The sequence below is a fragment of the Choloepus didactylus genome, chromosome 5 (genome assembly GCF_015220235.1).
Source record: "Choloepus didactylus isolate mChoDid1 chromosome 5, mChoDid1.pri, whole genome shotgun sequence".
Classification (NCBI taxonomy): domain Eukaryota; kingdom Metazoa; phylum Chordata; class Mammalia; order Pilosa; family Megalonychidae; genus Choloepus; species Choloepus didactylus.
The window spans coordinates 110929716-110956330 of NC_051311.1; the positions used below are offsets into that span (position 1 = coordinate 110929716).

Here is a 26615-nt window from a genome sequence, read left to right on the forward strand (position 1 = left end):
AAACTGATTATATTTAGATGAGATTTTGAACTTTGATTTATTGTGCATTGGGTTAAGACTTTTGAAGATGTTGGGCTGGGGTGGGTGTATTTGGGGCTGATGTGAATTCTTGGTGGCCAGAATGCAGACTGAACTTAATTGACTAGTGTCCCACCCCTGACCCCCAAGGTACACGTCTACCCAGAACCTCAGAATAGGACCTCCTTTGGAAATAGGGTCTTTGTACATGTAATTGGTTAAATTAAGGTGAGGTTATAACAGATTAGGATGGGCCCTAAATCCAATAACAGGTGTCTTTACAAGAAGGCCAATGTGAAAGTTCAGAGACAGACATAGAGAGAAGATAATCATGTGAAGACAGATGCAGAAATTGAAATGATGCAGCAAGAGAAAGTCAGGTCATGCTATGATTGACAGGAAACACCAGAAGCTTGGAAGAGGCAAGGAAAGATTCTTCCCTAGAACCTTCAGTGAGAGCATGGCCTGAACAGCACTTTTATATTGGACTTCTATCCTCCAGAGCTGTGAGAGAATAAATTTCTGCTGTTTTCTTTTTAAATTCAATCTTATTGAGATACATTCACAAACCATACAGTCATCCACAGTGTACAATCAGTTATTCACAGTACCATCATATAGTTGTGCATTCACCACAATCAATTTTTAACATTTTCATTACCACACACTAAAAGAATAAGAATAAAAATTAAAGTAAAAAATAACACCCAAAACATCCCATACACACACATCCCTCCCTATTATTCATTTGCTTTTTGTCCTCATTTTTCTATTCATCTGTCCATATACTGTATAAATGGAGTGGGAGCCACAAAGTTTACACAATCACACAGTCACACAGTGTAAGCTATATAGTTATATAATCATCTTCAAGAATCAAGGCTACTGGGTTGCAGTTCAACAGTTTCAGGTATTTCCTTCTAGCTCTTCCAGTATACTAAAAACTGAAAAGGGTTATCTATATAATGCATAAGAATAACCTTCAGAATGACCTCTCAATTCTGTTTGAAATCTCTCTGCCACTGAAACTTTATTTTGTTTCATTTCTCTTCTCCCTTTTGGTGCAAGAAGGCTTTCTCTATCCCATAATGCCAGGTCCAGGCTCATCCCCGGGAGTCATGTCCCACATTGCCAGGGAGACTTATACCCCTGGGAGTCATGTTCCAGTAGTGGGGAGGGCAGTGAGTTTACCTGCAGACTTGTCTTAGAGAGAGAGGCCACATCTGAGCAACAAAAGAGGCTCTCTGGGGGATGATTCTTAGGCACAACTACAAGTAGGCTCAGCCTCTCCTCTGCAGCTACAAGCTTCATAAGGGCAAGCCCCAAGATCGAGGGCTCAGCCTTCCAAATTGGTAGTCCCTAATGCTTGCAAGAACATCAGCAATTCCCCAGGTGGGGAAGTTTAATATTTCTACATTTTCCCCCGGTCCCTTCAGGGGGCTTTGCAAATACATTTTTATTCTCTGCCCAAACTACTCTGGGATGTATTGGGGCTTCACACTAACCTATATAAGCCAACCAGATTTCATTCCCTATTCAAAGTTCCATGTAATTATGGTGTTTGAATAAACAGACCATACAAGTTAAATTATATAGTGTGCTACAAAAAATATAGATTTTGCACCTAATAAACATCTCTCCCTTTGGTCTCACACAGAAGTTGAAGTTTTCAAGCACCATCATTATCGTCCTTTATTATTTAGTCTAATTTATCTGAGTCCTAACTAAGCCTATTTTGTTCATGTCTCTAAATGGAATCTGATCTCTTTTTCAGACTCTTTAATATTTGCTCTATGGGATAATGCTGACAAGTTCTGCTTTTTTAAGTCACTTAGTTTGTAGCAATTTGTTACAGAAACCCTAGGAACTAATACAGGATCTTAAGGACTTGCTCACTGACAAGGTGACTGAAACTCAGAACAAAGATATGTTAAGAGCTTGATATAGTGAATTAAATTTCATCAGATTGAATTTAATAAGATACCACTTATCATTTTGTACCTAATTTATTTTCTGAAAACACCACACACTCTTATAAAGTAGTTAAAACATGTGTGTGTGTGTGTGTGTGTGTGTGTATGTATGTGTTAGATACTGAAAGAACAACCCCAGAGGAAGGAAAAAGGAGATGGAAACTCTCAGTCTTATTCCTTTGCATAACTACAATAGAAAATCCTCATTCACAATATGTAGGAACTTTCTCTTTAGAGGCTACACTGGGACTGTTATACCAAAACATACAGTCCTTTTCTTTAAATTTCTGGCCCTTTTTATTAAAGAAAATGAATTGGTAATAAAGATTACTGAGGATTTTCGGAACTGAAATATACCGTCACAAGTTATTTTGAGATGAGATAGGAGAAGAGAATGTGAGGTTCCTGGTGATATTCTAGCCAATGCAGTAGTTTCTCATCAAGATCAGTCCAATGTTGGCATGACAATTAAAAGGCAATGATATGACTGAGAATTCCTAAAATTAATGAGATGTTATTCTACATGATCCATGCCCAATCAAAACATTAGTTTTATCATCTGTCTCTTCCTTGCCATACCAAAGAGATGATTTTAAGTTAACTCCTCTCCCTCTAGCCAAGTGGATATTTTTTCAACTCCAAGGAAAAATACTATTTTATAAAAACTGTATAAATTAAACCTTTATGTAGCCTGAGGCAAAGTCATAGTGCTTCAAGAGACAGAATCTTTTATACTTGCTGTGCTGGTTTGAATCTATTATGTACACCAGAACAGCCTATGTTCTTTTGATCCAAGCTTGTGGGAGCAGACTATCATGGGTTAGAACTTTTGATTAGGTTGTTTCTATGGAGATGTGACCCTGTGCAGTCAAGGTGGGTCTTAATCTCCTTGCTAGAGTCCTCCAGGAAAGGATAAAAGGCAGGGACATTTTGGAGAGAGCTCAGAGGAGCTAAGAGAGACAATCAGAGTTTGCTTCTGGGAGAAGCAAGGAGAACCCACAAGAGCTGAAGAGCCATTTTGAAACCAGAAGCCAGAGATCAGCAGACGTTGTCATGTGCCTTCCTGTGTGTGAGAGGGACACTGAATGCCAGCTACCTCTTGATGCCTTATTTAGGACACTTTCATGACTTTAGAATCATAAATTTGTAAACTAATTATTTCCCATTATAAAAGCCAACCATTTCTGGTATCCTGCTGTTACAGCCTGAGGGGGCTTTACCAGTCAAAAGACCAAAGAAAACACCCAGCATTTTCTGAAACATGAACTTTATTTGGGGCTTACTCACAGGGAGGCAGAATTTAAATGGCTTTTCTCTTGCTGGGCAGGTACCGCTTTTGCAGGGAAAATAGGCCATGCAATTCAGAGAACAGCAAGCCCTTTTATAAGGGTTTTAGACAAAGACCTTCCTAAGGTTGGGAGGGGGGGGATTGATGCAGGAACAGGTCATACTGACCTGAGGGGTGATGCAGGAAGGACTAGAATAGCACTTGAACAATTACATTTTGCTCTTTTTGTGAGACTAAAAGTCTCTCACTTCCTGCCTGCTTCCCATAAAGTTACATTTGAAGGTCAATTTACCCTTTTTCTCCTTACTGGCTTACAAAGACAATAGGTTAAACATTTAGCTGCCTTGGTCATGCAGACTGCTGTGCACCAAAGATCTGCAGGCCTGTTTTGCTCAGGTCATGTCTTGCCACACTTGCATTCCTATACCTTTGGCAAACCCAAACACTTGCTAACACAGAAAGGCAGAACCATGCAAACACTTCACTTTTCTTTGCCAGTTTGAAGAGGATTCAGTTTCTCTATGATTTTAAAAGAGCACCTTTGGGAGACTTAAGCAACAAAAAATATTTGGAATGCTCTGACTCCTGTTTCCTACCAATTTTGTAAGAACAGATGAGAAAGAGTCTTCTGGTTATTATTTAAAAAAAAAAGAGGGGAGGAGAGTGGAAGATTGGATATTAGTATCTCTGTAGGACAAATATGGACTTAGTTCACATAAGCCATGAAGACCTCAGACAGTTCATGTGAGAAAAACTCACACCTGTATATTCTCTGCCTTTCATGTAACTCTCAGATTGTTCCTGGCACACCTACCTCATTTGCCCTGTCCTTCCTTCCCTCCTCTCCCAGGGAGGAGGTGCCTCTCCTCCTACCTATGATCAGTATTGCTACTTGTGATCAGGCTTCCACACATGTCTTACCCTTCCCAGTAACATTAAGCTATCCAATACCTCTTATTTTCCTTGTACTTTCATGCTCCTTCAATATGGCATCTTTCCCATGAGCGTGGACATGCTCAAGGCTTTCCCAGCTGAAAGAAACAAGTCAAGTGCCCTTGAATCTTCTTCTTCCCTATAATTTCCTTATCCCTTGTGCTCCCTTTTGTCATTTACTCACATATACAATATTCAACTAGTTCTAGTTTGGCTTCCACCCCCATTGAAGACCTCCCAATGATATTTATGATGAAATCTAAACCTTCATCCTAACTAACTGCAACATCATTTAACTCTGTTAATTTTGCCCTCTTGACTGAAATATTCTTTTGTTTTTTGTTTTTGTTTTTGTTTTTTGCTTCCATGACACCATATTTTTCTGTTTTTTTTTCCTCCTACTTCTCTGTCCATTTCCTGAACTTTATCTATTCTGCATACTTCTTTACATCTACTTGATCTCTAATTGTTAGAGAACTTGAGTCTGATTCCTTGGGTTATTTTTCATTACAATTGCTACTTTCTCCTTGTATAATGTCATCAAAATATATCAGCTAAGTTGCCAGCATACAAATCAATGACTATCAAATTAATGTATCTAACTGACAGTGCTATTCTGAGTTTCAGACCTATGTAATAAACTGCATATTTGTCACCACTTGGTTATAGCAAATGTGCATACAACTAAACATGCTCAGATCAGAACTCATGAACTTCCATTCAAGCCTGGTCCTTATGCAGTGTGCCCCGAATTAGTGAATGATATCACATGCTCCTGATTTCACAAGGTAAACCTGGGGATCATCCATAAACTCTCCCCTTTTCTCATTTATCATATGCAATCCATTGTGATGCCCTGTTGACTTTATCCCTAAATATCACTCATCTTCCTCTACTTCCCTCCATTGTTGATTACTTTCATTTCTTGGACTTCTCTAATAGCCTCTCATTTGGATTTACTGCATGCAAATGATGGCAATTTTTTATTGAGTTAAAATTCATATAATATAAAACTCACCGTTTTAAAGTGTAGTTTTTAGTTTAATAGCAAGGTTGTAAATCCATTACCATTATATAATTCCAGAACATTTCCATCACCCCCAAAGGAATCTGTGCAACTATTAGCAATCACTCCCAACTTCCCTCTCCCCCATCTCCTATCAACTACAAATCTGCTTTTTTGTCTATACGGATTTGCCTATTTTAAACATTTCCTATAATTGGAATCATACAATATATGGCATTTTGTTTCTGGATTCTTTCACTTAACATGGACTTTCAATGTTCATTCATATTACAGTATTAGTACTTTATTTCTTTTAATGGCTGGTTAATATTCCGTTGAATGGATAAACCAGATTTGTGTATCCATTCATTAGTTTTTGAACATTTGGGTTGTTTCTACTTTGTGGCTATTATACATAAGGCTGCTTTGAACATTCATGTCTAAGTTTTTGTGTGAACATATGTTTCCAATTCTCTTGTGTATGTACCTAGGAGAAGAACTGCTGGATAATATAGTAGGTCTATGTTTGATTTTCTTGTGGAACTGCCCAACTGTTTTCTAAAGGGCTACACCATTTTACGCTATATTCCTTTTATTATTATTATTATTATTATTGTAGCCAACCTAGTTGGTGTGAAGTGATATCTCATTGTTTTGATTTGCATTTCTCTAACAACTAATGACAATAAGCATTTTTTTTCATACGTTTATTGGGCATTTACCAGTCTTCTAAGGGGAAGTGTCTATTCAAATCCTTTGCCCCTTTTTAAATTGTTTTTTTTTAATTGTTGAGTTATAAGAATTGTTATATATTCTGCAGACTATGCTCTTATCAGATATATGATTTGCAAATATTTTTCCCATTCTGTTTTTTTTCCACATTCTTAATAGTGTCCTTTGACGCAAAAAGTTTTTAATTTGATGAAGTCCAATTTATCTATTCAGTTGCTTGCATAAATCTGTCACTTCAAGGAATATAACCAGTGGGGTACTAATAAATGTTTAACCAACAGCTCTGTGTGGGGGGAAAAAACAACACTGATTCGTAGATTTGTAGCTGATTTCTGTGGTGTAAATACTCCCAGCATGGCTGATTTCAAGGTAACGATTTGACGTCACTGAACAGAATTGAGAAGAGATGCATCTAATTGGATCTCACAAAACATTGTGAGTCAGCTACAGCACAATGCTTAAAACATCTGCCAATGCTAAAATTAGAACTTCCAAGCAAAGATTGGAATTTTGGCAATTTTGTATCCATCATGAACCTGATAGTTTCTCAACACATAAAGACTTTTCTAAAGATGCTGCTAGAGCTATTAACAAATGTGTTTTTTTTTTTAACATTGTATAATAAATGTGTCAGCATTTGGAAGGCCTGCATAACTCAGTGAACCAATATTTTCTAAGTGAACAACGACATTACCAAAGGATGCCTAGATAAAAGATCCATTTGAAGTTCAAGATAGACAAATCAATTTAATGTAATAGAGTGCCAAAAGTTCATTGTATATGGTTTCAGATTCCACATTGCAACTAACTTTTAAGAAACTACCATTTATAATTTTTGATGTAGTATCAAATTATCCTAAAATGCTATTAAAAAACACCTCCATTTTTCAAATGTATATTTGTGTGAGGTCCAGTTTTCTTTATGCCTTTTAATTAAAACAACATATCACAATGGTAGGGCTTCCTTGCTTTCCAAATGAAAGATAAGGCTCCACAGTCTGGAATGACTGTAGAGAGTAAAGAGAGGGTCGGGACAGAGTTAAATTCCTTATGGGTGCAGCGTTCAGCCTCAGAGCAAACCATTGACGTTCCCTTGCTCTGAGTACCAGAGAAGTACTCCACAATTTGGGAGGTGGGCAAAGTAAAGAGTCTCAGGGAGAGCAGTATCAGCCCAGCCCATCACTGTGAGGCAAAGAGATGCATTGCAGCCTTTCAGAAAGCCCTGGGGATTATACTTTTGAGATGAATAGCTCTCATTCAATTCAATTCAAATTATTTCTTTACTGATAAATACTTCTTATTTCATTTGCATGTTTTCTGGACTTCCATGGTTTAATTAGTATGGCCTATATTTGATTTTAAGTTCCCAAAGGGAAAAGACTAGACCTGTTTAGTTTCTTTTGAGATGGCCAAGCATAAACCACAGTCAGATTTGTAGATAATAAACATTTTGGTGGTGATTGATTTCCTCTTGTTTAGATTCTGGTTTATGGGACAAAGTAGATACTCTATCTTCCTTGCTGATCTAGTAAAAAAATTTATCCTAATCCCTAGTGTCCAGAGATTTACAGACAAAGAAGACAAAGCAGGTACAAATATAACTATCAGAAATCCCCACAATACAGTGGGGATCTCACCCTAGTAGAGAAGCTAGGAGCTCTACTTTTCCTATTCTCCATTAATGTATGCTTTTTGGGTAGGAAAAACAGGGGTTCCTTGAGATCTAAGACACAGAAAATGTTTCGCTACAGGGGCTCAAGCTCCACAGGGGATGGGGACAGGATGATGGGGATAAGGGGAGGAGATAGTGACTCTGTGATAGTGAGGAGACTGGGGACAGAGAGGTGTACAGAAACTCCAGCGGTAGAAAGAGAGAAGAGTTGTGAACTCGAGGGTAACATTGCAAGGGACACTGATTTCCAGGTTGGCCACTCCTTCCCACATTTATGTTTTTCCATAGGCCTCAAGGATTGACCTTTTCTTCCATTGCATGGGCACCAGCTGTTGTGTTCCCTCCAGCGTTGTTCACACACCTTCTCCTTGATCTCTGGACCCTAAATGCTGATGTATGTCAAAAACTTGAATGTCAATATATTTCGAGCACTTAGATCAGACAGAAGCATAAAATGACATGTTTTTCAACTTTCAGTATTTCCTTACATTGAGTTATCAATACTTATTGTAGAGTTCAAAGCTTAGGCACACAGAAAACTGTTCAAATTATAACATTTGTCATTATAATATTGTATTTGTCTTTACAGAAGTTGTGTTTAAATAGGGAGATCTTAAATTAACAGTGATGCAAAGTAAATAAATTATGCACCTGTACACACATATATATATGAAGCCTATGTTTAATTACTATTTTATTAATTCCTCTTGTCCCTACTGCTTCCAAGGCCACAAAAAAAAAAAAAAAAAAAAAAACAGTATTATCTGGGCATGGAAGAAGCAGCGCTGCAAAGGAGTTGGAATAAATGGTTTGTGGTAGGGAAACAGTAGAATATAATGTCTATATGTCCACTTGGATCATTTTCCTCTTGACTGAATAATTGTAAGTGCAGGTTTTAAGTTGGTTAAGACCCTGATTGTATTGCCCGTGTTACTAAGACCTATGGCTTCTGGGAGGGACTGACATAATCCATAACACACCTAGAGTGAATGTATTTTCTTTTTTTCTGAGACAGAAGAGTAGGAGATGAATGTGAGGGAGGGTGAGGTAACAAAGATTTAGGAAAAGAAAGACTGAGAAGTTCAAAGACTAACTTTAACTACTTCAGATGTTGTTTACAGGAACCAATCAATCTGATCTCAGAATACTGCAACCCACTTCCTACCAAAATAAACTAAAAAAAAAAACAAAGGAATTGTATATTATTGGTTAAAATTTGTTTTTTTATCACCATGCAAACATAAATAGGTTCCAGAGAGAGAATGAGACATGTATAAACTGTCTTTTGCTTCATGTATTCTTATGATCTATACTTTTTCACTGTAAATAAAGGTAACAGATTTCTGTTCTTTTATGCCTCTTAATCACTCAGTAGCTTTATTGATTCTTCTATTAGACAACTCTTCAGAAAACTACCAAATAGCAGATTCCCTGACTTACAGAACACCCACACATGTACCAGCAAACATTTATCAGATTATATAGTGACTTCTCTTGTCTATGATACATTTTTTTTTTCAGTCTATGATACATTTTTTTTTTCAGTATAAGTTCATTTATATAAGTTAAAAAAAGGTACACATTGTTTAAGGATACATGCAAAGGTGCAAAAACTATAATGAAAGCAAGGGAATTTATCACAAAATTCAAGATAGTGATTATCTCTGGGAGAGTTGGATAGTAAGGACATATGATCAAAGTGGGCAATTAGGGGGTTCTAATGTACTTGGTAATACTCATTTTATTAACCTGGGTGGTGGGTGCATGGATGTTCTTTAAAATATACATTTTATATACACTTTTGTGTGTATGATATATTTGACAGAAAAATAAAAATAAAATGAGGAATGTTCCTTATAGTCTTCTTTAACCCTTGGGGCTTGTTGCTAGAGTGCTGTGCTATTCACTTTTTCAATGCCAGCTTCCTTGGACATAAAATAAAAAGGGCCAGGGTTTTCCAGCAGTTCTTCAGGGTGCCATACTCTACAGTCTTCCTACTGTCCAGAGCCATTACCTTGTCACTGTCCCTGATCGTGTGCAGCCTGTGGGCAATGGTGATGACTGTGCAACAGAAGAACTCATTTTGAATGGTCATCTGAGTGAGGTGATCTGTCTCTAGATCCACCGCAGCAGTGGCCTCATCCATGATAAGAATCTTGAATTTCTGAAGCAGAGCCCTGCTCAGGCACAATAGCTGCCTCTGTCCAATGTTGAGGTTGTCGCTACCCTCTGTCACTTCATGGGACAACCCAAGTTGCAGGCCGGCCACGAAGGATTTTAGGTGAGACAGCTCCAGGGCCTTCTAAATCTCTTCATCTGAGTACTTGTTGAAAGGGTCTAGATTCATCCTGAGGCTTCCAGAGAGCAGGATGGGGTCCTGGGGGATGATGGTCAGTCTCTCTCGAAGGTCATGGAGCCCAATGGAAGCAATATCTATTCCATCAATGGTAATCTAGCCTCCTGCAGCCTCTAGGATCCTGAAGAGGCAGTTGGTAAGGGATGACTTCCCAGCTCCTGTCCTGCCCACCATGCCAATCTTCTCTGTGCTCCTGATGTCACAAGTGATCCCCTTCAGTATTAGATCCAGCTCAGGCCAGTACTGCACTTGGTAGTTGCCAAATTGGCTCTCCCCTTTGCTGGGCCATCCTCATGGAGGCCTGTTATCAGTCATCCAGGGTGCCTCATTCTCCACTTTTATATACTCAGTTATTCGCACAACAGCCACGATGCTGGTCTCTGTATCTGACAGCATCCTCACTAACCAATTAAGAGTTTGTGTGATATTTAGTGCATTGGACGGAACAAAGCCCACAGTGTCACTACTTAGGGTATCTCTGTAAATAATCATCATGAAAGACGAAAAGAAGATGATCAAATTCCCAACCAGCTCCAGGCGAACTGCGGGCTACCTGTTGGAGACAATTGAGGAAAAGACACATTTCTGGTTGGTGTCAATCCCCACCTCATTGTGTTTTAGAAACCACTGCTGGTGCTCAAAGGTGCAAATAACTGGCAAAACTGACACAGTTTCCCTGAAGTGAGAGTAGATTGGGGACTTGGTGACAGAGTCCAGACATCTCAGCTGGTGGGAAGTAGCCACATAAAATATCTGAATAGACACATAAATGATGGACAGAGGAGTGATGATGACGATGAAGATTGGGGTGGCCATGAAGATCATGATAAGGGTGCTGATTATCCCCAGAAAGCACAGAATCCAGCTGCACAAGGATGTAGGGAGGGTTTCATCTACCATGGAAATGTCACCAGCAAACCTGTTCACAATCCGTCTTATGGGTGTCATGTCAAAAAACCTCTTGGGTGCTTGAAGGATATTGTTCAGCAGTTTTCTGTGCAGGGTATTTGCTGCATGGAGGGGACCATGGGCAGACCATAAATTTGCGATGAGCACAGATAAACCTTGTGCTAATCCCAGAGCTCCATAGACCCCGATTCTCATGTCCCTCTGAGAAGCTGGATAGTTGGTGCCATTGAAGGTCTTAGAGTCACTGGTCCTAGCACTGAGCCAGAGGTGTGATCCAATAAAAAATGCAGAATTCATCACATAGGCAAAGATGGTAAAGAATATCGAACACCTTTCTAGTTTCCATGAATTCCTTCTTAATTAGTTTTTGTTCTTTCACTAGTCCTTTCTCCTTTTACAGCTTTGGCCCCACATTTTGAGCTTTCAAGGAGTTTTTCAGGGACTTCAGGTGCCTGCCATTGGACGTAGAACTGCAACTGAGTGTTCAATGAAGACTATTTTCTCTTTTTGTGCTCAAGGAGACCACATCATCAGGGATTTCCTTCACACTGGGTATCAGCCCATAGTCATCTTCTTCTTCACTGCTCTCATTGACTGTGGCTTCCCCTTCAGGATCAGTCTGTTTTATGTATGTCTTCAGATTCTTAGCAGACACTCCTCTCTGCCAGCAGAGCACTGTAGAATCCCTTCTCCAAGATGGTGCCATTTCCCAGAACCACAATCTCATCAACCTGGGGAAGAAAGTGAATGCTAGGTGTAACTAAGAGTCAACTCTTGCCTTTCAATAGGCCACGGGCTGAAGACCTTTTTCAAAATATGTTTTCCTACATGAGCATCCACGGCTGACAGGGAACATCCAGAATATAGATGTCTGCATTTTGATAGGTAGCTCTGGCCAGGCTGATCCACTGCTTCCGACCCCCATTGAGATTTATACCTTTCTTCAATATGTCTTCACCTTTCAAGTTCCCTTGGTGTCCCAAATACCTTCTCTCCAATCTCAGCCAGGTCTCTTCCAGGCAGCATTTCCAAGTCTGGGAGGAGAGCACAAGCTTCCAGAACTTCCTGGTACCTCTTTTCATCCAACTCTGAGCCAAAAAAGATGTTGTCCTTGATGGTGCCATTCTGGATCCAGGACTGCTGTGGGACATATGCAATAGTGCCCTTGATGGTGATGTGACCATGGACATTTTCCATTTCTCCCAACATGGCTGATATCAAGGAGGATTTCCCATAGCCCACAGTGCCCACCACAGCCACCAATTGACCTGGCATTATGTCCAGGGACATATCTCAGATTGTGGCTTCCAAATCTTGGTCCTAGGTAAAGGAGGCCTCAGAAAACTGCACAGTTTTGTCAAAATTGGAGTCATGTCGAATGGCAGAGGTGTCCAAGTCATCCCCTCCAGAGTACTTCTCTAGCCATTCTGTGGAAACATTGGCCTAGAGCACAGAGGAGATTACCAGGGGAAACATGCCAAGGGGAAAATGCAGGATATTGAAGAGGGTGATGGAAGTGAAAGCCTTTTCTGCATGCAGAATATTGTTGTTATCCACTAGCACATAAACTGAAAATGTGACCACAGACACCAGGACTGGAGTTAAGTATAAGAGGAAAATGATCACAAACTGCAGCTGAGCAAAGTTCAGAAAGTTCTTAAGCTTCTTCTTCCGAAGGTCGTGGACTTGTCCTCTGAATGAAGGTTCCCAGGCAAAATATTTTAGGATCTTGGAGAGCCAGAGGGTCGCCGCAGATTAGCCCTGAAGGGAACTTTCTGTCCCTTTTTCAGCTCAGTGGAGAAAGCCTCAGCCATTTTCAGTTCCCAGTGCTCTGACCCAGACAAGGGTCTATGATACATTTTGAGTGAATTTTTGTATAAGGTGTGCAGTGTAACAAGTTCACTTCTTGCATATGGATGACCAATTGTCCCTGCACTATTTGTAGAACAGACTGTCCTTTCCGCATTGAATTGAGCTTACACTCTTCTTTAAAATCAGTTTCATTTTTTCTGTGGGTCTATATATGGACTCAATATTTTGGTCAGTTAATTTATATTTTTATCCTTTGCCAATACCATACTGTCTTGTTCACTGCAATTTTGTAATGAATTTTTAAATAAGATTGTGTGAATCCTCAAACTTTGTTCTTCTTTTCAATTTTTGGCTATTCTAATTCCTTTGGTTTTCCATATACATGATACGTCTTTTTACATCATTTTACTTCTAATCAATTTATAGCATTACATTTAAGGTGTGTTTTTATAGACAGCTTATGATTGAGTCTTTTTAAATCCAATCTAACAATCTCTGTCTTTCAATTGGTGTGTTTAAAACACTTACAGCAATGTAATTATTTAAATGGTTGAATTTAGGTTAGTGATATTATTATCTTCTGCTTTTTTTCCTCTTGTTTTTGTTCCTCCATTTCCCCTTTTGCACTTTCCTTTGGATATTTGAATTTTTTTACCATTCTATTTTAATTTTTGTGCTGGCTTTTTGGCTGATTTCTATTATTTTTTTTTAATGGTTGTTCTATGGATTAAAATATACATACCTACATTCCACGGTCTTCTTAGAGATGATATTTTACTACTTCAAATAAAGTATAGAGGTCTTACAAGCTTCAAGATTCCTTTACTCTTCCCATTTTATGTTATAGTTTCCATTTGTTTTATATCTAAATATATTGAACCCTTGTTATATTAGTTAGGGTTTTCTAGGGAAACAGAATCAATGAGAGGTGTCTCTGATTATCAAATTGTAAAAGTGACTCACGCAACTGTGGGTATGCACGAGTCCAAATTCTGTAGAGCCGTCAACAAACTGTCAACTCCAAGGAATATGTCTGATGAACTCCTCAGGAAACGAACTGGCAACTTCGACGAACTCCTCAGGAAATGAACTGGGATCTTCAATGAACGTGTTCGGTGAACTCCTCAGGAAACCAACCGGCAACTTCAATGAACTCCTCAGGAAATGCTGCACTGGGCAGCCGAAGAAGTAGTGAAGGTCCTTTATCTGTCTTGCTTATAAGTCTTCAACTGATTAATTGGATTAAATCCAGCCAATTGCATTCTCTCATTGTGGAAGACACGCCCTTTGGTGAGTCATCAGTCACAGCTGCAGTCAATTGACTGATGATTTAATAAACCAGCCTATTGGTTTATTAACCAGCCTCAAACATCCTCACAGCAATTATTAGGCCAGTGTTTGCTTGACCAGACAGCTGGGTCACCTGGCCAAGTTGACACATGAACCTAATCATCACACTTGTCTAAAAATTTTTATCTTGCAACTGTGAAACATATGTTAAGAAATTAAGAAAAAATACAATCTATTATGTTTTCCAGGTTTGCCATTTCTGTTACTCTTCCTTCATTTCTGAAGTTGCAAGTTGCTCTCTGCTCTCACCTCCCTTTAGCCTGAAAATCTTTTCTTAGTATTTATTTAAAGGCTGATCTATGAAGACAAATTCTCCTAATTTTTTTTCATGTAAGAACATCTATATTCGTCTTCAGCTTTGAAGAATTTTTTTTTTTTTTCTGGATATGGAATACTGGCTTGACAGTTCTTTTTTTCTTAGCACTTTGAAAATGTTATTCTGTCTTCCGGCTTTCATGGTTTCTGATGTGTAATCTGGAGTCATACAAATTGTTGTTACCCTATATATTATGTATATTTTTCTTCTGACTGCTTTCAATAATGTTGTTATGTCCTTAGTTTTCAGCAGACTGATTAGAATTGTCTAAGTGTGGTTTTCTTTGAATTTTTCCTCTTTGGGGTTTGCTGGGTTTCTTGAATGTGTAAAGTTGTATCTTTCATCAAATTATTTGTTTGGGGGATTTTCTAGAGACTGTACATTACATTCATTCCCCTTAATCAGGTAAATATATGACAAATGGAATGACACCTGATGGCTCTTGAACCTCCACTGGCTATCACTAATTGATACAAGGTCTCTTTTTCATTAAGCCTGAATGAGGCTTCGGAATTGTTCATACCATAGCTAGTAACAAATCAGTATCGGCATGCAAGTTAAAACTAATCGCCACTCATAATTTAGGCATTCTAAAATGTCCTCTGAATTGAGACAGTCCACCAAGAATTATGGTTGTAGACCAAATCATTGTGGCTCTGAATGGTTATACATTAAAAGAACTTGATTTTGATACTATGCATTGATCTATGAAATGGGTCGTTTACATGCAACCATATCATCTCTGTTGCTGGAGTTAAAGATATCTTTGATGATGTTATTTATTATATCACAGAGCCCCTTTCATTCCAGTGATGGAAGAAATTGATTTCTGATCTCAGAAACTTTTTTTTAATCTTATAGAAATTTGGAACTCCCGATTTACAATGTTTTCTCCAACGTTTCAGTGCTGTTTGTGGATCCCCTCCATTGAGTGTGCAGAAGCACTTCAAATGAATTTTGTGAACTAAACCCACCTTTAATTTCATCTTATGTTTTTCTATCCTCTTCTTTCTCCTGTTTTCCCCATCCACTTATTGCAGATTTTATAATTTATGAGTTGATAATAAGCTACCTGAAGTTATTTTGGAACAAATTGGGGATATTAAGAAATAAAATGTATTATGCTCTTTGATAAAAATACTGAACAGCCCAAAGGTATCAATTCTTCTCAAATAATTTATATTTTAATGAAATTCTAATGAAAGGCCCATTTTGGAAGTAAACAACAGGGTTCTAGAATACCTTTGTAAGGATAAAGCGATGAAAATGCCTAAGAAAATGTTGAAAAGGAAGAGAGATGTGTTAATTTGCCTTATTGTATATTAAAACATTTGTAGAACTGTAATTATGAAAAGAACATGAACTTTACAGAGTCTGACCAGAGAGATTACTAAAAAGACATGTCAATATTTGGCAAAATATGTATTATGCCAATGCAATGGTTTGAAGGAAATATTTATCTCATATCATATAGAAAAATAAATTTTGGGTGGATTAAAGGACTTTTTTCTATATACATATCAACTTTATTGAGATATAATTATCTCTAAAATATATATATCCTATATAACAGCTTTATTAAAATATAATGCACATACCATACAATTCACCCATTTAAAATATAAGGTTCAGCATTTTTTAGTATATTCACAGTGTTGAACAACCATCATCACAATCTAAGTTTAAAACATTTTTTATCATCCCCAAAAGAAACCCCATATCCATAAGCAGTTACTCTCTATTTCTCACCACACATCACCCCCTACCCTAGACAACCAATCTATATTCTGTCTCTAGGGATATACCTATTCTGGACATTGCATATAAATGGAATCATACAATATGTGGTTTTTCCCACTTAGCATAACATTTTACAAGGTTCATCCATTTTGTAGCATGTATCAGTACTTCATTCCTTTTTATTGCCAAGTATTTCATTGTATAGATAAACCACAATTTATTTATCCATTCATCACTTGATGGACATTTTCGGTTGTTTCCACTTTTGAGCTATTATGAATAATAGGCAGTAATATATTTTAAGCTACATTCTTTTTTTTTTTATGCATCTTGCATTTTCTAAAGTGCAATTTTATTGAGATATATTCACAGAACATACAGTCCCCCAAAGTGCACCAACAGTTGTTCATAGTGTCATCATATAGTTGTGCATTCATCACCACAATCAATCTTTGAACATTTTCGTTACTCCAAAAAATAAAATAAAGAATTAAAGTAAAACAGAACATCCAAAACATTCCATTCCCTTCCTCCCCCATTGTTCATTTACTTTTTTTTAACACTCATTCATTGTTTTTTTTAAACTTAGTCAAAAAATTAAAAAACAAACAATAAAAAAGAAAAAACATTTCAAACAAAACTAAAACAAAGGAATAAGAAAAACAAATAACCTAAAATGACTACATTGCTGTTAAAGGATTATTTTTCAAGAACAGCATACCAATTTAATTTTTGACATATAAGCAATGGGAAAACATATGCACACTTTACCCTCATGAGGCTTCCATTCTAGTCAGGGGGGACTGAGCACAAAAAAGGAAAACAATTATACAAGGTATCAGTGTGTGTGTTTAATTATAATGAATAAAAATTAAGGAGGGTGGGAGCTTGCAGAGCCAGGGGCAGCAAGGGGGAATTAGAGGACACTTGCAACTTTAAAGAAAGGTTGAGAAAACTTTTGCTAAAATGATGACCATTGAGGAGAGACCTAAGGAAGTGAGAAAGCAAGTCACATGCTCTCCTGGGGAGGAGCAAAGCAAAAGGGAACAGCAAGTGCAAATACCCTGAGATGCACTTGGGAACAGTAAAGAGACCGTGTGGTTGGAGCCAGTGAGCAGGAATGGGGAAGATGAGAGAGATAACAGAGAGCCAGATTACAGTGAAGACTCTAGCTTTACTCAGAATCAAATGCGGCCCACTGGAGGGCTGTAAGCAAATAATTGACATGATATGACACGTGTTCTAAACAAATCTCTCTGGCTATTGTGGTGAAAGTAAACTGCAGGTGACCAAGGCAGAAGCAGGAAGACCAGATGAAGCTTTGTAAATACTCCAGGCAAAGGATCATGGTAGCTTAGACCAGAGAAGTGGAAAGAAAAGTGAAAAGAAGTTGCAAGTTGGGGATATATTTTGAAGTTAGAGCTGAAATGAATGCTGGCAAAGAGGGGTACGTATAGAAATTAGTTGCATAAACTCTGGAAATGGACTCCTGGGCTCAAGACCCCAGCTCTAGCATTTGCTAGCTGTGTTATCCTGGACAAATTATTTAATATCTCCCTGCCTCAGTTTCCAAATCTTTAACATGTTAACATGTTTCCTTAAAATGTGGACAATAGTGTCTATTTCGCTTGGCTATTGTGAGGATTTAATGAAAAAACCTATAGTAAAGGGCTTAAAATAGTGCTAGGCACACAGTAATAACTACATGATGATGATGATTAGATGTGGAATATGAGATGAAGAGTTGAATCAATGCTGACACTGGGCAATCCTCCAGAAATAAAATGTAAAGAAGCAGATGAAAATCATCAGGTTACAAAACAAAACAAAACAAAAATAGTGTGGCATAATCCAAAGTATGTTTTAAAAGTTATTCAGATACATGTAACAATAGTCTAAAAGGAAATATTCTGGAGTTTTGGCATAGCTCTAGATAACAATATGGTGTGTGACTTATTTTCTTATTTCCAAAACTTTCTAAAATTAACATGCATCTCTGTGTATAATCTGAAAAGGGTTATTAAATTTTTATAGAAAAAAAGACACATGAGTGGTCCTATTTTAGCTCATAAACAAAGTAAGGAGGGAAATGAAATTTTTAAAGAGTGGAAAAAAGGGGGGAAATACAGATCTTTTCCTGAGGTAATTGGAAAAAGAATTGAAAGAGGAAAGGAAAACTACATGTGTATGTGAAAAAACATTGCATAAAGTAGCATCAACTGAATTCTAAGTATAAAGACCAATGAAAGGGAGTTCTCCAAGGCATCTACAAGCTCCACCAGGTTTAGGAAATGAGAGGAGGTGATGTTAAATGAAAGAGTTCCCCGGGGCAGCCACTAAGGGCTTCCACTAGTCCTGAGAGCCTTGATGTCCAGAGCAAGTCCTGGCTGGTGAAGAGTGAAGGGGAAGAGACTTAGAGACTTACCAGCCTAGCTCCTCATTTTAAGATTAGGAAAGTGAAATCCAGAGAGGTTACATGGATTTATTTGAGGTTAAACAGCTGGTGAGACATACACTTGGATAATACTCCAAATCTGATCAGTGCTGCTAGACACTCAGGAACAGTCAGTACTTGGAAGTGACACCACAGCACTGCAATCCCAAAGGGATGCAAGGGTTGAAAGGACTGATCTCCAGTATTATTTTAACAACGTGCTAATAATGACATATGATGTTTGGAAACATATCATATGCCTATTATAATTGGTTTGTGTTTTGATATAGAGTTCACATTAATTCTAATGTTCAAGAATTGTCCAGTAGATGCATATGACTCATAGTCTGATAGTCATAGTTTCTTTTTCCTTTTTTGGCTTCAACAACTCCAGGAATTAATTATAACACTCAGCTTTAGCAACAAGAAAAAATATATGCTACTCTAAACAGGCCACCCTTTTCAAATTTGTGAAATTACGTATGTCTGTAGTTTGTAACTCTTTGGGTATTGTCCTTCCCCCATACCTGGCTCTCCTTGCTCTGATCATTCAGCTCTCCCACCTCCCAATCCACTTGCACCTCCTCTTGTTATCCACCTGATCCTTAACACGTTGTGCCCTTCTCCCATGTCAAAATGTGCCTTCCTTTCATTCATTCATTCATTTGTACATCCAACTTATAAATATCTACTGAGTTCTTGCTGTGCAAGTATTTTGTGCAAGAATCTGTGGGGCAATACAAAGAAAAATGAGACTTGGCCATTGATTTCAAAGAACCCACAGTTTATTAGATGTGATGGTTTGAAGCCATCTGCACCTAGAAAAACATGTGCTTAAATTCAAACTATTCCTGGGGTTGTGGACCCATTGTAAGCAGAGCCTTTTCCCGAGGTTACTTCAGTTAAGGTGTGACCAACCTCAATCAGAATGGGTCTTAATCCTGTAAATGGATTCCTTTATAAAAGAATGAAATTCAGACAGAGAAAGCCACAGAAGCAAGAAGCTGAAAACAACAAAATGCAGTAGAGAAGAGAGAGACCAGCAGACGCTGCCAAGTGCCTTGCCATGTGACAGAGGAGCCAAGGATCGCCAGCAGACAGTGTTTGGGAAGAAAGCATCTCCTTGATGATGCCTTGGTTGGGGCATTTTCCTTGCCTCAAAACGGTAAGCTAATAAATTCTCATTGTTTTCTGGGGTGGCCTAGGAAATGAAAACCTTAGGGGAGGTAAAGATGCACACAAATTGCCAAAATGCAAGAAACCTGTGGTTCATGGTGAGAGTGGTACAATCTAAGGTAGTTGATGTTGCCTCTAACCAGGAAAACCAGGTATGGTTTCATGTGGAGTTGGTATTTAATCAGGGCTTTGAAGATCGAGGATTGTGAGCAGATAGAGAACCTGGGTCCTCTTTCCATCACAATCCCTCTTTCCCATGGGAGAATGGATATCAAATAAATATTTAACCAGCTTAAATTCATCCTTGAATATGTGGTAGCTACAAATTTAGCCTCCTCTACAAGAAAGTTTGTTAACTCTCATGAAAGGAGAGGCTTTAGTCCTGGACAGTTCAGATAACAAGGCAGTCCGAGGAGATTTATTGTCAGTGGTGCCTGCTCCTCACTTCCAACTTCCCAACTTTATATTAAAATATAAGCTGTAACAATTAAAGATCACTTTGCAAAAGCTGGTGATGCTGGAGTAGTGACCAGGGTGATGATGACTAACTGTGATCCAGAATCATTTGAATCTATTATGCAAGGTGACTGGTTAATAGAACTAATTTATGTAATATAAACATCACTGTAAGTGGCAGCCAACCAGGCTGAGCAAGGCCAAAGGAGCAATCCTCCAGAGTCAGGCCGGAGGGAGAATAAGTGATCACAAGTTTTCAAGACTTTGTAAGCAAATGTCAGTAGAAGTTGAGATGACCTTCTGGAGAAAGACTATGTGATGAGGTACTAGAAAACAGAAGAAATGCTCAGTATGCTGTTTCCACTGAAATCAAAAGATGGAGAATATAAAATTCAAAGCCGTATTTTTGGTCTTAGTTGTGCCCTGTGGCAAGTGACTCAATAAGTTCTGGACAGATTTCCCTTCCAGAAAATAGAGCTGAAAGTACTTCCTCCTAAACACATGCACACCTGGCCTGGAAGCACTTGTCACCACTCCAGTCCCCAGTAAGACTTGGCGATTAATCAGAGTGGCATATTGCAAGAAGAGAGATAATAACCACTGTCTAATTTGTGCTGGTGAAAATTTTTTTAAACCACATCCAAACTACCACATAGTTTACAGCAGCAAAATCAGATAGAGCCAGGTACATCAGGAAGCACTTGTAAAACATTTTAAATATAGAAAACAAAAATGATTAAAATCACTTTTTAAGTGGGTCATTGCATCCTTGCACATCTGTATGCATTGGGCTTGTCTGTGAGCATCTATTTCTTTTTCTGGGACACTCCCATAACATTTTCACTCAAGGTGGAACCATCCCCTTGCACTTTTTTTTTTTAAACGATATGCAAAATTTTATTTAAAAAAAAATGCCTTCATTACAAAGCTAAAATCTGGGGAGGCTTATTTCCTCCCCCTCCCCCCACCCACCTACACAAAGCATTTATAAATAAGGGCAATGGAGCTAGTTCTTTACATGTTCTTTGAAAAGAACATGTAGCCCAGCAGTTAGTGAGTCTGGGCCAGTTTGGTCAGTCAAAGTTTGGTGCTAATAAGATTAGCATCACACATATTATCTTCTGGGACTATTTCACCTTTGCCAAGAATAATTCTGTTCAGGCTGAATATCTGAGCTCTACTAACAAAAACATTTGAATGGAAGGAGGAGAGTGGAGACAAAAGGTATAGGGCTATTCAGAAAAAAAAAAATTATCCAAATACATGAAATTCAGATACTACTAAAAGGAGTTAGTATTAATATCTCTAGGCCCCAAGCATAGTAGATGAAAGAGGCCATCAGAAGAGAAGCCATGCACTGGCTGATATCAGAAGTCATTTGTGAGATGGATCATAAATCCATCAGACTGCTAACATGGAAAGTCTCATGACAGTATCATACTTGAATTGAGTCCCTTGGGGATTTCACTAGCTATCCATTGCTGTGTAACAAGTAACCCTAAAGTTTAGCAGCTTAAAACAACAAACATTAATCTTCTCTCAGTTTCTGAGGGTCAGGAATCCTGGCATAGCTTAATAGGGTCTGTAGCTTAGATCTCCCACAAGACTACAATCAATGTATCAGCCAAATCTGCAGTTATCTCAAGGCTCAATGTGGAGAGGATATGCTCCCAAGCTTACTTATGTGGCTGTTGGTAAGCCTCAGATCCTTGTTGGCTATTGCCTGGAGATATCAATTCTTCACCATGTGGGCCTCTTCAAAGGGCAGCTCACAACATGGTATCTGACCTCTCTCAATAAGAACAAGCCAAGTGAGGGTGAGAAAGGGCCCAAGACCAAAGCCACAGGCTCTTAAAACCTAAATCCAGAAGTGAAATGTCATTACTTCTGCCATATTCTGTTCATTAGAAGTGAGTCAATGTCAATGAGTTCAGCCTGCACTCAAGAGTCAGGGATTAAACAAGGTCAAAAGTACTAGGAGATGGGGATCATTGGAAGTCATCTTAGAAGTTGCCTACTGCAGAGATTATTACTAATACTCCAAATATCCTAATTGGCGAGCGGCATACATTTTCTGCTTTACATACATCAAATCTACCCTGACAGTGGAGCAATGGAATATTACTATCCTGGAAAGACCAATGGCTGCCAGAGGATCTGTATTTTTGTTCCAGCCTAATCACTTAAAATTATGGAATATTCATGCTGAGGGTTGTGGGAAGAATCCCACATAAATATTCTGGTCTACTGCTTCTAAAACTTTTCCACTGAAGATATCCTAAAGGTCGAAAAACATTAACACATCTACTCTAGCCCTGTACTGGGACTGGGAGTAAGGATCAAATCTCCCTGCCATAGGGACCCATATGTTTTTGGTGATATCAAGCTAAATATTTAAAAGTTATTTCAATTTTGTATCCTACTCTGTAACATACTTGTGTTTCTTATAATTAAACATGTTACCATTAAATCAAATTGGCACTCCAGGAAGACAGACCATGTTTGTGTTATTGCCTTCTTTATGCCCTAGCACAGCACAAGGTCAGCTGAGCATGTCTCCAATGGTGTGCTGATAAACTGCATCTCAAAAAAAGAAGGAAGAGAGGGAGGAAGGAAGAAATGAAGGAAAGAAGAAAGGGAGAAAGGAGGGAGAGAAGGAAAGAAGGGAGGGAAGGGAGAGGGAGGGAAACAAGTAAGCAAGTTCTGGTTTGTAGTGTCTGCTGATTTTTGCAGTGTAAATACTTCCACTCTGACTGTTTCCCAGCTTCCAATGTGACATCACTGAATGTGGAGTTGGGAAAAGCTATTCACTGTCTGCTCTTGAGAGAAGGTTTGAGCTGTCTCCAGCGTATCACTACTTACCACTTTACATCCTTGAGCTTCTGTTACTCATCTGTAAAATGGTGATAGCATTTTAACCCCTGCCATTTCAAAAGACATTTGCAGGGAAAAATATATTTTTTAGATAACTAAGTTGTACACTTTACAATAAAATTAAATCTAAATGGATAAATATTAAAATATAGAGACTAAATAAAAATTAAGGTAAAATGTATATAAATAAATGTTTGGGGAGGAAAGGACATTCTATGTATAATAACAAAAGTATAAATTACAAAGGAAAAGAGTGAGACATGTATGAAATAAGCAGAAACTACTATGTGGAAAAACTATAAATAGAGTTAAGGGACATAGCTATTTCTGCAGAAACTAAGAAAATAAAGTTAATGATTGTTTTTTATCCTATAATAATGTCCATGATTTCCAGGGCTCTATCATAGGTATGGTTATTTAATTCATATATTTTCAGGTAAACAAGGCATTACAGTCATCAGATGTAAAATATACAAGCTGAGACTTGAGGCTGAGTTTCTGGAAAAATGCTTCTAAGTGTTATTTTAGGGAAAATAATAAATAGATACTATTTCCAGGTTAATGACCCTGTCTAGCCTGCAATGATATCAAGCAGTTGCTAAAGCAAGCCAATTTCTTTTCTCATTTTGCATTATACTTAGAGAGCCTAGTGACTTGAAAGACATTCCATACTAACTGAGAATTATCCTGATGAGGAAATTTCTTTGCTGGCCAGATAATCACTGATTATCACTAAATAAACATTTACAGTCCCTTTCTGTTTTTGTTTGTTTGTTTGTTTCTGATGTTGACTTATTGTCTTAAATAATGTGATTGCCATGAATTGGATCTTCCAGTGACAGTATGAAAAAAAGAGTTATCAATATAGCACATTATTGCTATATTTATAAAGTATCTGGTAGCTCAATATTTATATTATTTTTTGTTGTTGTTTTTAAACATATAGGCTTACAGGGATGATTAATTAATTTATATGTGATAGAATGGCACATTTCCCACCAATTGTAAATACACAAATAAACAAACAAATTATTTCCCAAATCAAGAAGATGCAATAAAAGGAGACTTTATAATGTAATTTACCATCACAAAAATGAAAACAAAAAACAAAAATCTGTTTTAGTATAATAAAGAATTTAGCAATATGCAATAGTGGCTGAAGATTTATTCTTGAAATGGAGCATGCATTTTCTTTTTTTAAAGTAACTATCTGGAGTTAACCAGAAACAAGCTGCTTCCTGAAGACCAGATTATCTCAGTGTTTTTTCCACTGCTGCTTCCTCCTGGATAAAGGTTAGCCCCTCCATTCTCAGCAACAGAACTGGGACAGAAAGAGTAGAGTTTTAAAAATGAAGCTGGAAAGCAAGCCCCAGGTGAGGAATGAGGAGATACGGTAGATTTTAAGTGAGTGGAAGCAGTTAAAACAAGTGAGGCAGTGATGATGGAGAGATGCAGGGAGACAGGAAGAGAGTCTGGTGTTAGGCAACACATCCAGCCAATCAAAGCAGTCACCGCATAGGCCATATAAAGACTGAAGTGTGCCCAAAGCCAAGGGTTTGCTCCAAGGCTCATCTGGTATTGCTCAACTGGTGATATCTGATAGCAAAAAAAAGACTAACATGCTGACTACTATTGTCTCTCCTGTAGGATTTTCAGAAGAATCAACATTCAGTGGCATTTGGATTTCTATGAAAATATTCACCAAATTGTTAATTTAACAAACACACCCTGAAGACTTGTTGTCTAGTAACCCTGTGAAATGCAGAAAGGGACTTTTCTATGCTAGGGTTTTGAATTTTGCATGCAGAGTGACTTTTCTGGAATTTAGAGGCAAATAAGGTCACCTTGTGAAATCAGATGACCTTTACTCTCCTCTAGTTTTATTATCCATTGCATGAATATGTGGCTGTTCCTCAAGTATTCTTGTTTATGTCCTGAGAATGAATGGCCATTGAGCAGCAATGGATAATGTCATCTACTGGCACAGCAGATGTTTCTGTCCAGGTGTGAGATGGGCTATTTTGATAATATTGTTGATCTTAACAATGCATAAATCAAGAACACTACAAGATATTTTTCAAAGGAGACCTAGAGTACAAATTAAGAAGCTTAGCACCTGTTTAAATACTGCACACTTTGGTATCCATTCTGAGAAGTGGGGATTTGTGTGGTTTCTTCCAGATATGCTTTGAGAACACATCTTTAGCAACATCTCTCATTTACTAAAAGCAAATATCTGACCCCTGGTTCATTCACGAAACTAGGGGTATGTTATCATAACATTTATCAAATTTAAACCAAAGCTTAGTCTTTCTGCTTTTGAGTAAAACCACCAGTTGAGTAGAATATATTGATTTATCTCTTGCCAAATCCATAGAGAAAAAAATGCACTTATTCTGGCAGCAGACTGAGAGCAAATGTGGAATCAATGAAAATAAGTAAAGTAGTTGAGGTGATTCAAATTTTGTTCACATTCGGAAAACTTTCTTGTTTTGGCAGCAATACAGATGATAGTTCACAATGACTCCCACCTCTTGCTATTTATGTCCTTGTGGAATATCCTCCCCTGGAAAAGTGGGCTTGACTGAATGACTTATTTCTAATGAATAGAATATAGTGGACATGATAAGAGGTCATTTTCAATATTAGGTTATGAAAGACTGTGACTTCTGCTTTGGTCTCTTTCTTTCTCTCTCTCTCTCTGGCTCCTCTCTTGCTTGCTCTGATGAAAACTCTGAAGCAAGCAAGGAGCCATGTTGTAAGTTGCTCTGTGGAGAAGCCCAAATGGCAAGGAACTGGGGACAACCAGCAGCCAACAGCCAGTGAGGAACTGACATCCCACAATCCATGGGAAACTGAATCCTACCAAAAACTATATGAGTAAGCTTGTAAGCACCCCCGGTTGACACCCTGACTGCAGCCTTGGGAGAGACCCTGAGTCAGAAGACCTAGCTAAGTTGCTCCCAGATTCCTGATCCACAGAACCTAGGAAATAATAAATTGTTGTTTTAAGCCTGTACATTTTGGGGTATTTTGTTACAAAGCAATAGATAACTAGTTTACACAGTTACATATTTACATGTTTACATACCTTTTCCCATCTTTCCAAAGAGACAAGTCAGCCCTCAATTATAGGAAGGAAAGAGTAAAAAGTGAAAAGCCCTTGTGTATATTTCCAGGATCCTTTCCTGCATGTAATGTGTCAAGCAGCTCCGTTATCTGAGAACTTACAGAGTGTTTGGTCCACTCTACACAGGATCCTGCATAATATGGAATCAGACCAGAGGACACATTTGACAGTACAGAGGAAAAGACAGTAGGCACATGAACTTGAGATCCACTAGTCCCATTGCATACCACATAACCCAGAAGCTGCCATGATAGAGCAAAAGAATGGCCTTTTGAAGGTGTGGTTGAGGCTCCTATATGGAGATGAGAACCAAAAAGGTCAGGGAGCATCCTCCAGAATTCAGGGTAAATCATTATTTGGTGCTACGTCAAAAAGTAGGTTATATGGATCATCTCCCATGCCTCGGTTCTGACATGCCTGATTGTTCATCTGAGTATAGA

General features: G+C 38.1%; 1 pseudogene; it reads right to left on the reverse strand.

Annotated features, from left to right (window-relative positions):
- Positions 1 to 9508: 9508 nt before the first annotated feature.
- The window catches only part of LOC119535409, a 119012-nt pseudogene continuing 101905 nt past the window's right edge, over positions 9509 to 26615 (reverse strand).